Genomic DNA, 12,616 nt, shown 5'->3' on the forward strand with positions numbered 1-12,616 from the left:
CCTGTCCCCCTTGGTCCCATGCCTGCTGCGTTGGTGATGATGAACGTCTGGACCTTGGTGATGTTGTTGTCCCTTGCACATATGAATCCTCCTGTAGTTCCTCCCCTTCATGTTGTCCCACCCCCTGACTCCGAATAGTGTTTAGCGTGTGCTCCAGCATGTAAATGACTGGAATCGTCATGCTGATAATGGCATTGTCAGCGCTAAACATATTCGTCGCCATGTCGAAACTGTGCAGAAGGGTGCATAGGTCCTTGATCTGAGACCACTCCATCAGGGTGATCTGCCCCACCTCTGCATCTCGTTGGCCCAGGCTATACGTCATGACGTATTGCACCAGGGCTCTGCGGTGCTGCCACAGTCGCTGTAACATGTGGAGAGTTGAATTCCAGCGTGTCGCCACATCGCATTTCAGGCGATGAAGCGGCAGGCCGAAAGACTTCTGGAGCGATGCAAGTCGCTCAGCTGCGGCGCTTGAACGGCGGAAGTGAGCAGACAGTTTTCGTGCCCTGTTCAGAAGGCCATCTAGGCCGGGATAGTGTGTTAAAAATTGCTGCACGACAAGGTTCAACACGTGAGCCATACAAGGTACGTGTGTCACCTTGCCCAGGCGACGGGCCGCACCCAGGTTTGCAGCATTGTCGCACACGGCCTTACCAGGCTGCAGGTTGAGTGGAGACAACCATTTATTAAACTCGGACCGCAGAGCTGACCACAACTCCTCAGCTGTGTGACTCTTATTACCAAGACATGTCAAGCTAAAGACCGCCTGATGCCGTTGCGCTCTGCTGCCAGCATAGTAATGAGGGGTGCGTGATTCCTTCTGCGCAGTGAGAACGCTGGTGGCCTGACCAGGCAGGCTTGGGCGGAGGTGGAGGACCCAGATGAGGTGGAGGATGCAGAAGCAGTGGCGGAACTTGGACAGACAGAGGATTGACACACAAGTCGTGGGGACGGCAAGACTTGTGCAGCAGACCCTTCACCATCTATCACCATAGTTACCCAGTGCCCAGTCAGCGACATGTAACGTCCCTGTCCATGCTTACTGGTCCAAGTATCGGTGGTGAAATGCACCCGTTCACACACAGAGTTTCTCAAGGAAGCGGTGATGTTGTGTGCGACATGCTGGTGTAGCGCGGGCACACCTTTCTTAGAGAAGTAGTGGCGACTAGGCATCTGGTACTGGGGCACAGCGACAGACATAAGGTCTCTAAAATCCTGTGTGTCCACTAGGCGGAAAGGCAGCATTTCGGTAGCCAACAGCTTACAGAGGGATAGAGTCAACCTCTTAGCTTTGTCATGGGTCGGAGGAAGTGGCCTTTTATTTGACCACATCTGAGGGACAGAGATCTGGCTGCTGTGTGTAGACGGTGTTGAGTAGGGTGTCCCTGGAAAAATGCAGGTTTGTGAGGAAAGTGCAGGCGGAGACATGATGTTGCCTTCATCCAACGTTGGTGCTATCGATGTCTGAGAGAGCTGTACACACTCACTTGTTTCCCCTTCCAAACCAACTGACGACCTTACAAGCAAACTGCCTGTTGCGGTTACAGTGGTGGAAGTTTTGCGTGGAAAAACAGGTGTGACAGCTGTCCCCACAGTCCTAGAAGATGAAGAGCGCGCGGATGCACTGGAAGGGGCGGGCGGTGGATGGTTCGCTCCGCTAGGCCGCATTGCAGCACGGTGAGCTTCCCACCGGGACTTATGATATTTAGTCATGTGACGATTCATGGAAGAAGTTGTCAAACTGCTGAGGTTTTGACCTCTACTAACAGAATCATGACAAATGTTACATATCACATGAGTTGGGCGATCTTTTTCGATGTGAAAAAAGGACCAGGCTAGGCAAGGCTTAGAGGCCATGCGACCTGTTGATCCACCCCGAATAATGCTCATAGGCAGAGTGGTGGCTGAGGATGCAGTTGTAGACGTGCTACCAGTGCTCCGACTCTGTCCAGGAAGGCGCAAGGTAACTTCGTCGTCGGTTGCATCCTCCTCCACCGCCTCTGTTGACCTCCTCGAGTGCCTGACTGGGGGTTGACAGTAGGTGGGATCTAGAACTTCATCATCAATTGTTGTGTTTGCACTCCCCTCCCCCTCAGACCGAGCCTCTTCTTGCCCTGACCGAATATTTAAGTTGTCATCCCAATCGGGTATCTGCGTCTCATCTTCATCAGTATGTTCCTCATTGTCTATAACCACAGGTGTTACAGTTTGTGACAAAGGGTCAACATTATGCTCAGAAACTTGGTCCTCACGGCCTGAATCAGAGTCACAAAGGTTCTGGGCATCACTGCAGACCATTTCCTGTTCTGTACTCACTGTAGCTTGGGAGCAGACCTCTGATTCCCAGGCTATAGTGTGACTGAACAGCTCTGCAGACTCAGCCATCTCAGTTCCACCATACTGTGCAGGGCTGATGGAGACTTCAGAGCTGGGAGAAATCAAGTGTGATTGGGATGACAACTCAGAGGACTGGTGTTTTTTGGATGCGGTACTTGAAGTGGCTGAGAGGGCACTTGTTGGACCACTTGAGATCCATTCAAGCATTTTCCTTTTTTGCCCATCATCTACCTTTGTTCCTTTTGTTCGTGTCCGTAAAAAAGGGAGCCCATCGGATTGTCCACAATAAGTAGTAGACATCTTACTTTTGCTAGTAGATGGTCTATCTGCAGCAGATGATAATGGAGCTTTGCCACCTTCCCCACTGACAAAACCTTTTTTGCCTTTTCCACCACGCCTCTTCCCCTTTCCACCAGCATCTGTCATTTTGCCACTCATGTTGATTGCGACAAGATTGTGGACTGAAAATGTGGTAGTAAAAATTGAGAGGTGGTGAAGATTGCAGTGGTGGTCTAGCTTTATTAACAGCAGAATAATAAAGAATAAATATCCCTGACAATGTAACTTAGTTATAATTAGTTGGAGTGTGCAACGCAGGCAGACGTGCTGCAAATGTCTTGGCACTAGTGGGACTAAAGCAAAGTCCAATAGCCACGTATAGGATGCCACTAGGTACACTGAGTGTTTGCTAGTATAATGGCTTAGTTATAATTAGTTGGAGTGTGCAACGCAGGCAGATGCGCTCTGCAAATGTCTTGGCACTAGTGGGACTATAGCAAAGTCCAATAGCCACGTATAGGATGCCACTAGGTACACTGAGTGTGTGCTAGTATAATGGCTTAGTTATAATTAGTTGGAGTGTGCAACGCAGGCAGATGCGCTCTGCAAATGTCTTGGCACTAGTGGGACTATAGCAAAGTCCAATAGCCACGTATAGGATGCCACTAGGTACACTGAGTGTGTGCTAGTATAATGGCTTAGTTATAATTAGTTGGAGTGTGCAACGCAGGCAGATGCGCTCTGCAAATGTCTTGGCACTAGTGGGACTATAGCAAAGTCCAATAGCCACGTATAGGATGCCACTAGGTACACTAAGTGTTTGCTAGTATAATGGCTTAGTTATAATTAGTTGGAGTGTGCAACGCAGGCAGATGCGCTCTGCAAATGTCTTGGCACTAGTGGGACTATAGCAAAGTCCAATAGCCACGTATAGGATGCCACTAGGTACACTGAGTGTGTGCTAGTATAATGGCTTAGTTATAATTAGTTGGAGTGTGCAACGCAGGCAGATGCGCTCTGCAAATGTCTTGGCACTAGTGGGACTATAGCAAAGTCCAATAGCCACGTATAGGATGCCACTAGGTACACTAAGTGTTTGCTAGTATAATGGCTTAGTTATAATTAGTTGGAGTGTGCAACGCAGGCAGATGCGCTCTGCAAATGTCTTGGCACTAGTGGGACTATAGCAAAGTCCAATAGCCACGTATAGGATGCCACTAGGTACACTGAGTGTGTGCTAGTATAATGGCTTAGTTATAATTAGTTGGAGTGTGCAACGCAGGCAGATGCGCTCTGCAAATGTCTTGGCACTAGTGGGACTATTGCAAAGTCCAATAGCCACGTATAGGATGCCACTAGGTACACTAAGTGTTTGCTAGTATAATGGCTTAGTTATAATTAGTTGGAGTGTGCAACGCAGGCAGATGCGCTCTGCAAATGTCTTGGCACTAGTGGGACTATAGCAAAGTCCAATAGCCACGTATAGGATGCTACTAGGTACACTGAGTGTGTGCTAGTATAATGGCTTAGTTATAATTAGTTGGAGTGTGCAACGCAGGCAGACGTGCTCTGCAAATGTCTTGGCACTAGTGGGACTATAGCAAAGTCCAATAGCCACGTATAGGATGCCACTAGGTACACTGAGTGTTTGCTAGTATAATGGCTTAGTTATAATTAGTTGGAGTGTGCAACGCAGGCAGATGCGCTCTGCAAATGTCTTGGCACTAGTGGGACTATAGCAAAGTCCAATAGCCACGTATAGGATGCCACTAGGTACACTGAGTGTTTGCTAGTATAATGGCTTAGTTATAATTAGTTGTAGTGTGCAATGCAGGCAGACGTGCTCTGCAAATGTCTTTGCACTAGTGGGACTATAGCAAAGTCCAATAGCCACAGATAGGATGCCACTAGGTACACTGAGTGTTTGCTAGTATAATGGCTTAGTTATGAGTTGGAGTGTGCAGAGGACAAGAGGGTACAGTGGCAGGATTGTGGTGCTCTGGGTAGAGGAATGGAAGCCTGCCTTTCTATTCCCTCCTAATGGTGAAATGCAGGGAGGAAATCCCTGACCTTGGCTGCACAGACGCTGGCGCTGTTTTCAGGACCTGTCACCTTAACTCTGACCCTGCCGGTTTGAGCCCTTAAAAGGACTGCTATAAAGTGCTCTCCCTATGCTGTCTAACGCTGTGTATGCAGCGCATTCAGCTGTATCGGCTATAGGACTCAAGACGGAGCTGCGACAGTGATGTCTGACACCAAAGACGCAGAAGGCAGATAATGGCGTCCGTGAAGAAAATGTCCGGTTTTATAATGCAGGGACATGTGACATGCAGATCCTATCACACATGCCGTTGCTTCTCTGGCTCAAAGTCCACTTAGCTGTGTGTGTGTCTGTGATTGGCTGACATGCTGGCCCGCCCCACAAGACGCGCGCGCTTAGGGAAGGAAGACAAGAAAAAAAAAATGGCGATCGCCATTATAGAAACAGCAGTGATCTGAAGGCGCTGTTCACGCACACTATACACTGAAATGTGATAATAGTTTGATTCACAGAGTGACTTACACTATTACAGCAGAAACCAAGCTATGATTTAGCTGTTTTTTGGCTGCTAGAACCGTTCTCGAACGTTTCTAGAACTATCGAGCTTTTGCAAAAAGCTCGAGTTCTAGTTCGATCTAGAACATGCCCCAAAATCACTCGAGCCTAGAACTGGAGAACCACGAACCACGAACCGCGCTCAACTCTAATCAGCACGGTTGATTCTGTGAATAACAATTATGCTAAATTAAATAAGTACGTCGGCTAAACACTAAATAATGACTTTCATTACAATCACACTCATCATTCTCTGCCCTATAATTTCCTCAGTTAAAAACTTAATTGTACACAAATTATTGCAAAAAGGCCTACTTAAGACTATCGCGTTTAGATGTACATTGACATTGATAAAGACTTAAGAAGCAAAGTCTGATAAGTGTGGGTGCTGATCGATGATAGATCTTTCATTCTTCCGCTCTATGTTCCTTCAATCTCTCAGAAACTGCTAAGGAGTAAAGAAGCTAAGGAAGCCCTGATATCATTAAGGGAAAAGATGTCAGGTACAACACGTATTCTCAGCAGACAGCCAGACAGGGATTTGGATTAAGCGCTTCTGCATAGTCATATTTTACTCTCCATGTCGTATGTAGATTTTGGCCTTTCTATCAAAATGGTAATGGTGTACTTAATTTACAAGAGCATGGAAGCTAGTGATATCACATTAACCTACCGGTGAGAAGGTATTTATCAATCTTATTATCAGTCTTGCTAAATTATATAAGTTCACCTTCATTTCTTATGATGTGAATTCTGTAAAAATAGTTTATTTGGTCCGAAATTGAGGAATTGTATTTTATTTCACTAGTATAGAGTGCCTTGAAAAAGTATTCACATCCATAATTTTTACATATTTTTTCACATTACACCCACAAACTAACATGTATTTTATTCGGATTTTATGTGATATACAAAGTAGCAAATATTCGTGAATTGTAAAGAAAATTATACATTCAACCTCTAGATATACAAAGCTGGTAAAGAAGTACCCCAAAAGACTTGTATCAGGCTGTCCTAGTGGGACCACTGAAGCTAGCAGGAGATGCAGCTTCAGTATGCAGTAACCAGAGATGCCCATTAGAGGGCAATAGTAAAGTCAGCAGGCCAGGTAAGCAATAGGATGTCTCATCAAATCATCAAAACAAAGGAAGAAGCAAGTCATGGTCATGTGGAGGCCAGGGGTTAGAAACCGGGAGGCAACATAAATGACAGAGGGGATAGACAGAGCCAAGGTCAAGAACAGTAATACAGGTCAGCTGCCGGGAGGTCAAGACTACATGCAGGAGCGAAGACGTCACAGGACGGGACCGAGGTCAGACAGACAGGGCTGGGTACACGCTAGACAGAATAGCAGAATCAGGGGAACAGGACGGACAAACAGTACAGAAAGGGCACAGGACAAGGTAGCTGGGAGGTAGGACAGACCAGAGTACACTCACAGGAGACAGACACGCACGCTGCAGAGCAGGAACTATTACTAGTGACACTCCGGAGGTAGCAGCACAAAGATATAGCAGCGTGACCTCCAGAATGAAGCTGGAGGATTAACCCCTCCATGGCCTGAAACCCTAGAGATAGGAAACTTGCAATGGCTCAGCAGCAACTGAGCCAAACATATGTCATGACACTTGCAGCAGTAACTGATGCAAAAGGTGGTCCTACAAAGTGTTGACTGGTTGGGCTGAATAGAAATGTATGTGACAATTTTTAGATTGATATTTTTAAAATATTTAGAAGACCATATATCATTTCCTTTACACTCCACAAAAACGCACTGCTTTGTGTTGGTGTATCACATATAATCGCAATAAAATACATTTAGGCTTGTGGATGTAATATGGAAAAATGTGGAAAAGTTCCCAGGGTATGAATATTTTTTCAATGTATTCTAAAAATGAATTTATTCATAAGTTATTCACAAAGGGCAACCGATATGGGGGTAAGTAGCATGTATTTGTCTGGCATACTATGTAATCATTGGTTCAAACTCAAATACAGAACTGAGATTACTTTCAAACCAAATTCCTAGCAAATATGTCTTAGGCCTCTTTCACACGTACGTGCCTTCGGTACGTGTATGGTCCGTTTCCTCACGTACCGGAGACACGTACACACATAGACCTATGTATTCCTATGGTTTTGGACACACGTATGTATTTTCGTACGGAACGTGTGTCCGTTCCATTGGTACGTGTGTCCGTTTGTTTCGCACGCCGACAGGTCTGTTTTATCTCCGGCATCACGGGTGTCACACGGAACGCAATCGGGTCACACGTAACACACATGGACCACATAGATGTGTTCTGTGTGACACGCACCGGAAAAAAGACGTGTCTGCAAGAAAAAAAACAAAACATTACTCACCTTCTCCTGTCCTCCTGTCTCTGCTGCGGCTGTCACTTGCTTCCGACCGCTCATTGAATATTCACTTCACTGCGGCCGGAAGCAGCACCAGCGGGGAGTCGGCAGGACTGGAGACCGAAGATCAGCAGCACGGACAGCGACGCCAGGGACAGGTGAGCAGAAAGTTCCCATTCTCCGTGTGTTATCACGGATAACACACAGAGAAAAACGTAGGGCATGCACACAGCACACCGAGGGCAAAACGCACCTTTGACACGTCCGTGAAACACGTGCATGATTTTCACGGACGTGTAAAAGAGGCCTTACACAGCTGTAGACTTTACTAGGTAGTTATGTGCTACATGAGTTTTCTTTTTATGGAAGCCAAAAGCAGACATAGACACAGTAGGAATGCCATTTTGTGGGCATTTAGCTGCATGTCTTCAACAGTTCCATTGGTGGAATGGGAAAATATAGTGTGAACATAGATAATAGGAGAGCAGAATTTCTTCTAATGAGAGCAATGCTCCTCTGATCAGGAGAAATGAATGAGCGATCAGACTGCTGATCCTTATAGTACCCTATAGAAACTAGTAAAATAAAAAAAGTTAAAAAAATGGAAAAAAATAAACCTAAAAGTTCAAATCACCCCCATTCGCCCCATTGATAATTTAAGGGGTTAAAAAAATTAAATATATACACATATTTGGTATTGCCGCGTTCAGACACACCCAATCTATCAGAATTTAAAATAAAGTAATCTGACCGGTAAATGGCGTAGTGGCAAGAAAATTCCAAACGCCAAAATTACGTTTTTTTGGTCATCACAAATTTTGCGCAAAATGTAATAAGAAGTGATCAAAACGTAGCATCTGCGCAAAAATGGTACCATTAAAAACATCAGCTAACAATGCAAAAAATGAGCCATAACTGAGCTCCATATTCCAAACAATGAGAATGCTACGGGTCATGGAAAATGGCGCAGAAAGGGATACCAGAGAATCTTCACAGGGCCCAATGCATGCAATGGCAGGATTCACAAGTCTACAGTCACATAGAGTGGCAGGAATCTTGTGGATTTAGACTGAACAAACCCTTTAGAGAGGTTGTCCACTACTGTAGTATTATATCTATGGATTATCTTTAGGATAGGCCATCAATGTCTAATTGGATCGAGTCCGACAACCCGCACCCCTACCGATCAGCTGTTCTCAATACCGGCAGCAGAAGGCAGTCAGAAATGCACAGTTCTGGAGCTGCTACATCTTCTCATAGTGGCCAGGCCGGATACCGCACATCTGCCTCCCATCAAATCACTAGGAAGCAAATGTGCAGTACCAGGCTGCAGCTGCTTTCAAAGACATTGATGACCTATCCTAAGGATAGGCCATTGTAACGCCCTGACAAAATCAGGGTGTCACAGATAATTGCACCCCTCGTCTGGTGCAGGAATCCCTCCTCTTTGGTTCTCCATCACAAAACCCCACATCCAGCTACACAACATCAGCCATCAAAGCTTAGTCACCCACCATCACAATAGGGACACACCAGTGGGTGGGACCAAGTGCATTGTAATGCCCACCTAGGGGTCCTGAGGTGTAATGGGAGGGAACAAGACTGTTGAAGTTGAAGTTGTAGTTTGGAGCCAAGCAGAGAAGAGAGAAAGTGAGAGGAGTGTGAAGTGACAGGGTGGTGAGGGGTTGGAGCCCCTGGACTACCAGACTATTGACAAACTGACTAGGTGGCAGTCGGCAGACAGGGCTACAGGCGATGGATATCCGGTCGCGGGAGACCTTAAGTGGACCGGGGCAGGGTTGTAGCCCGCCGGTATCAACAGCGGGAATCCGGTCCTGAGGCCGTGCACGACAGGGTACCTGGACCCTAGAGCAAGGACAGCTTCACACACCTTACTAATTGACCAGCCGGGGACAAGATTTCAGATCTTGTCCCACAGGAGGCCCAGATAGAGCGAGACGGAAGTCCAATGAGGGGGATAGGGCTCCACAATTGCCTGCTAAGATCCCACGGGTCAGTTCTCATGGGCCACAGCTCCCAACACACAGTATCACCGGGAGTGGACTTCCCCGTTCCAAGCGGAGTAGTCAAAATAACGGACACAAACACTAAGTGCAGGAGCAAGGGACCCCTGTTTGCTGTACCAGGGTGTGGGACCCGAACACACCTGCCAGAGGTAACCGGTTACAGGCAATTTGGTTTACCATCTGGACTCTGTGAATTTATTCAGGAACTGTGAGTACACCAATACCATTCAGTCCAACCCTGCAGATTGCGCTCCGCAGCACTATCCCACCTGCATTGGGGCCCCGTGACAACACCTCTCCTACCCGTGGAGGGGATAACATCCAGCTGCCCCACTCCATCGGTCCCGGGCATCATCTCCAGCGGCAGCTGCGGTGTCACCAACAATCACCGCACACCACGGGTGGCGTCACTGCCAAAACCTCCCCTGTATAATAAACCCCCCTTTTTCACTTGCGGGCGATGGACGGGTGCTCAGGCCCGGATCCGGCTTCCCCTCGAGCCACCGCAGCGACACCGGATCCGAGCGTCTCGAGCAGCTCCCCTGCCGTGGTCTGTCCCCCGCCCGCAACACCATGATTGTAAAAGTAGTGGATAACCTCTTTAATGCTAGGATTCACTTTAGGGCTAGGGTCAGAGAGAGGGTTATGACTAGAGTTAAGGATAGACTATGGCAAAAATTGTTACATGAAAAATATAATAAGAAAAATGAAAAAGCAACCAAATTCATTACATTGTAAAGTCTACACTTTCTATTGAATCTGTACTCTGCTCTGAGTGTGTGCTGGGACTCCCACCAATCTACAGGCAATTAAAGTACCTGCAAATTATGAAAAAAACAAAACCATGGTGAACATTTAGTTACTCTTTAATTTACTTTTCAATTTACTTAGGTTTAAAGGATGAAATTAAAATAAGGGCCCAGTTCATTTTTCTGATTTACTCTGCCCCAATTACAGCACATTATGACTTGGAGAAAAGAATTATAATTAATCTCCTTCTACTTTTAATGTAGCTATTGTGCTTTTAGAGTTATTGGATTTTCCACAAGTTAACGGTGCCTCCAGTCCGAAATATATATTTTAATTCTAGGTTGGTTTGGAACATGCAGCCTATGTAAACAGTCATTGGCTTTATATTAGAAATAGTTACCAGATTCACCACAGAGAAAGTGAATCGATAATAGTGTGCGGAGGCACATAAAATACAGCCCATAAATTGTGACCTGAAATCAAGCCTAATAAAAACTCCCCTCCGGAATACACTCAGCTCGGAATACAAGTGGAGGCAAGTGGGAGCGGAATCAATCTCCAGACACATGTATCACAGGAACATTTATGGCTCAGACTCTACAAATTGAAAGAAAGAATGCAAGGAAATTCATCACTATTTGTGACATCCATAAAACAGTATATCTGACAACAACGAAGAATAAAAGATACACTGTATATAAAAAAGTGTAAGGTTTCTGGGTGCAACCATATATCTAATGATAAAGGATCTGATATTCTTTCCTCAAGATCCTTTTAACAGTAAATATCTAACAGCACTTGCTGAAATATAAAATAAATAATTTCTTCTGAGAAACAATAAATGGAGGTTGAATTTTCTTGTTTCTTCTAGACCCTTAAAATTGACGTTAAAATTATTTTCATTCATTGAAAAATACTACAGAAATATAAGAAAGGATTATGTTGCTTGTAAAGTGGTTTAGGTTTGCCATCGGTATACACAAATCTAAACTGAGACAAATACATTAGAAATATGGAGATATAAGCAAAAATATTATAAAGAAGCGGTTAAATCTGAACACAATGTAGAAACGCATGTATCACAGAGAAAAATATACATAGAACAAGGTAGAAGTTGAATCTCTTGCTTTTTTTCCTGATATCATTTTGCTATGTTTTTGCATCCATCTGGGAAGACCCCATGTTATTTATATGTACTATTGCTATTTAGTGATTTGCTTACTGCATAGTATTCGCTCATTATGATTTTTTTCTTGGGTTTTGTCTGGGAAATGACCACGGTATGAACATGCACTTACACACTGCATATATAATAACTTATGAATAGTGTTGACTTGAAAAATTTACACGATGCGGATCCGTTTTGTTTTTTTTTCCTCTCTCTCTCTCTCCTTCCTTGTCAACCCGCCACTGATCCGCCGGACCCGGATTATTAGAAATCCGCTCAACTCTACTTATGAATCAACTCATTTCTTTGGGTTTTCTGTAGTTTCTTGTGCTGTGTACAAATGGGAGTTGCTCCCCCCATTTTTGAGACAGGCACATCATCTATATAGCTTCCCATGGGCAGGTGTCTGAACAGTGAGGCCTGTAGCCTGCTCTGCCCTTATCTATATTGAGGTCGGCTGGTATTAGATGAGGTTTTAATAGTAGAGACAGGATATGACCATCCCGATTGGGGTACAACTTGACATGATAGTCATGATATGTCAAAATAGTTTTTAACTAAATACCCTATGCTCTTTATATGTACTATTACTTATTTACTTGCTACAAGGTATATGCTCATTTTGTTGTTTTTCACTTGGGTTTTACCGGCTAGGTCTAGCAGTGGTGGCTGAACATGCCCAGTTCTTACAAGCTCTTACCAGTAGAGTTTGTAAGAACTCTAATATAGCAGGCTGGGATCGCTGAAGCGCACTCTTGGATCCTCCTAATCCCTGCCAGCTTCAGTGTTATTGTGCTCTTCCAATGCTAAAGAGATAAATCAGCTTCATATAGCAGCTCCTTAGAACACACAGTTGGAACCAGCAGTGCAATGATGCCACTGATATAGATTGTAAATTAAGTTGTAGCGCTCTGCCAGCCCAGCAAGCAGAAAGTCGGGAGGTTGGGAAGCGGTGCGCTCCTGATGAAGATGCTGGACCAACAACTTTAAGGTTGGCAAACACAGATAAGTGTTGGCTCAAAGCTCTTTGTGTTGAGAAATATGTCTCACAATGTCCGATACACGTTCCTGCTTGGCTTCACTTTCCATACATGTATT

The 12,616-nt window shown here is 45.2% G+C and overlaps 1 protein-coding gene across 4 annotated transcripts in view; it reads right to left on the bottom strand.

Moving 5' to 3' along the window:
- The window catches only part of RAP1GAP2 (RAP1 GTPase activating protein 2), a 1,154,914-nt gene that overhangs the window by 685,301 nt on the left and 456,997 nt on the right, over positions 1 to 12,616 (bottom strand). The window lies entirely within an intron of this gene.

Source organism: Anomaloglossus baeobatrachus, chromosome 2, assembly GCF_048569485.1.
Source record: "Anomaloglossus baeobatrachus isolate aAnoBae1 chromosome 2, aAnoBae1.hap1, whole genome shotgun sequence".
In the NCBI taxonomy this organism is placed as follows: Eukaryota; Metazoa; Chordata; class Amphibia; order Anura; family Aromobatidae; genus Anomaloglossus; species Anomaloglossus baeobatrachus.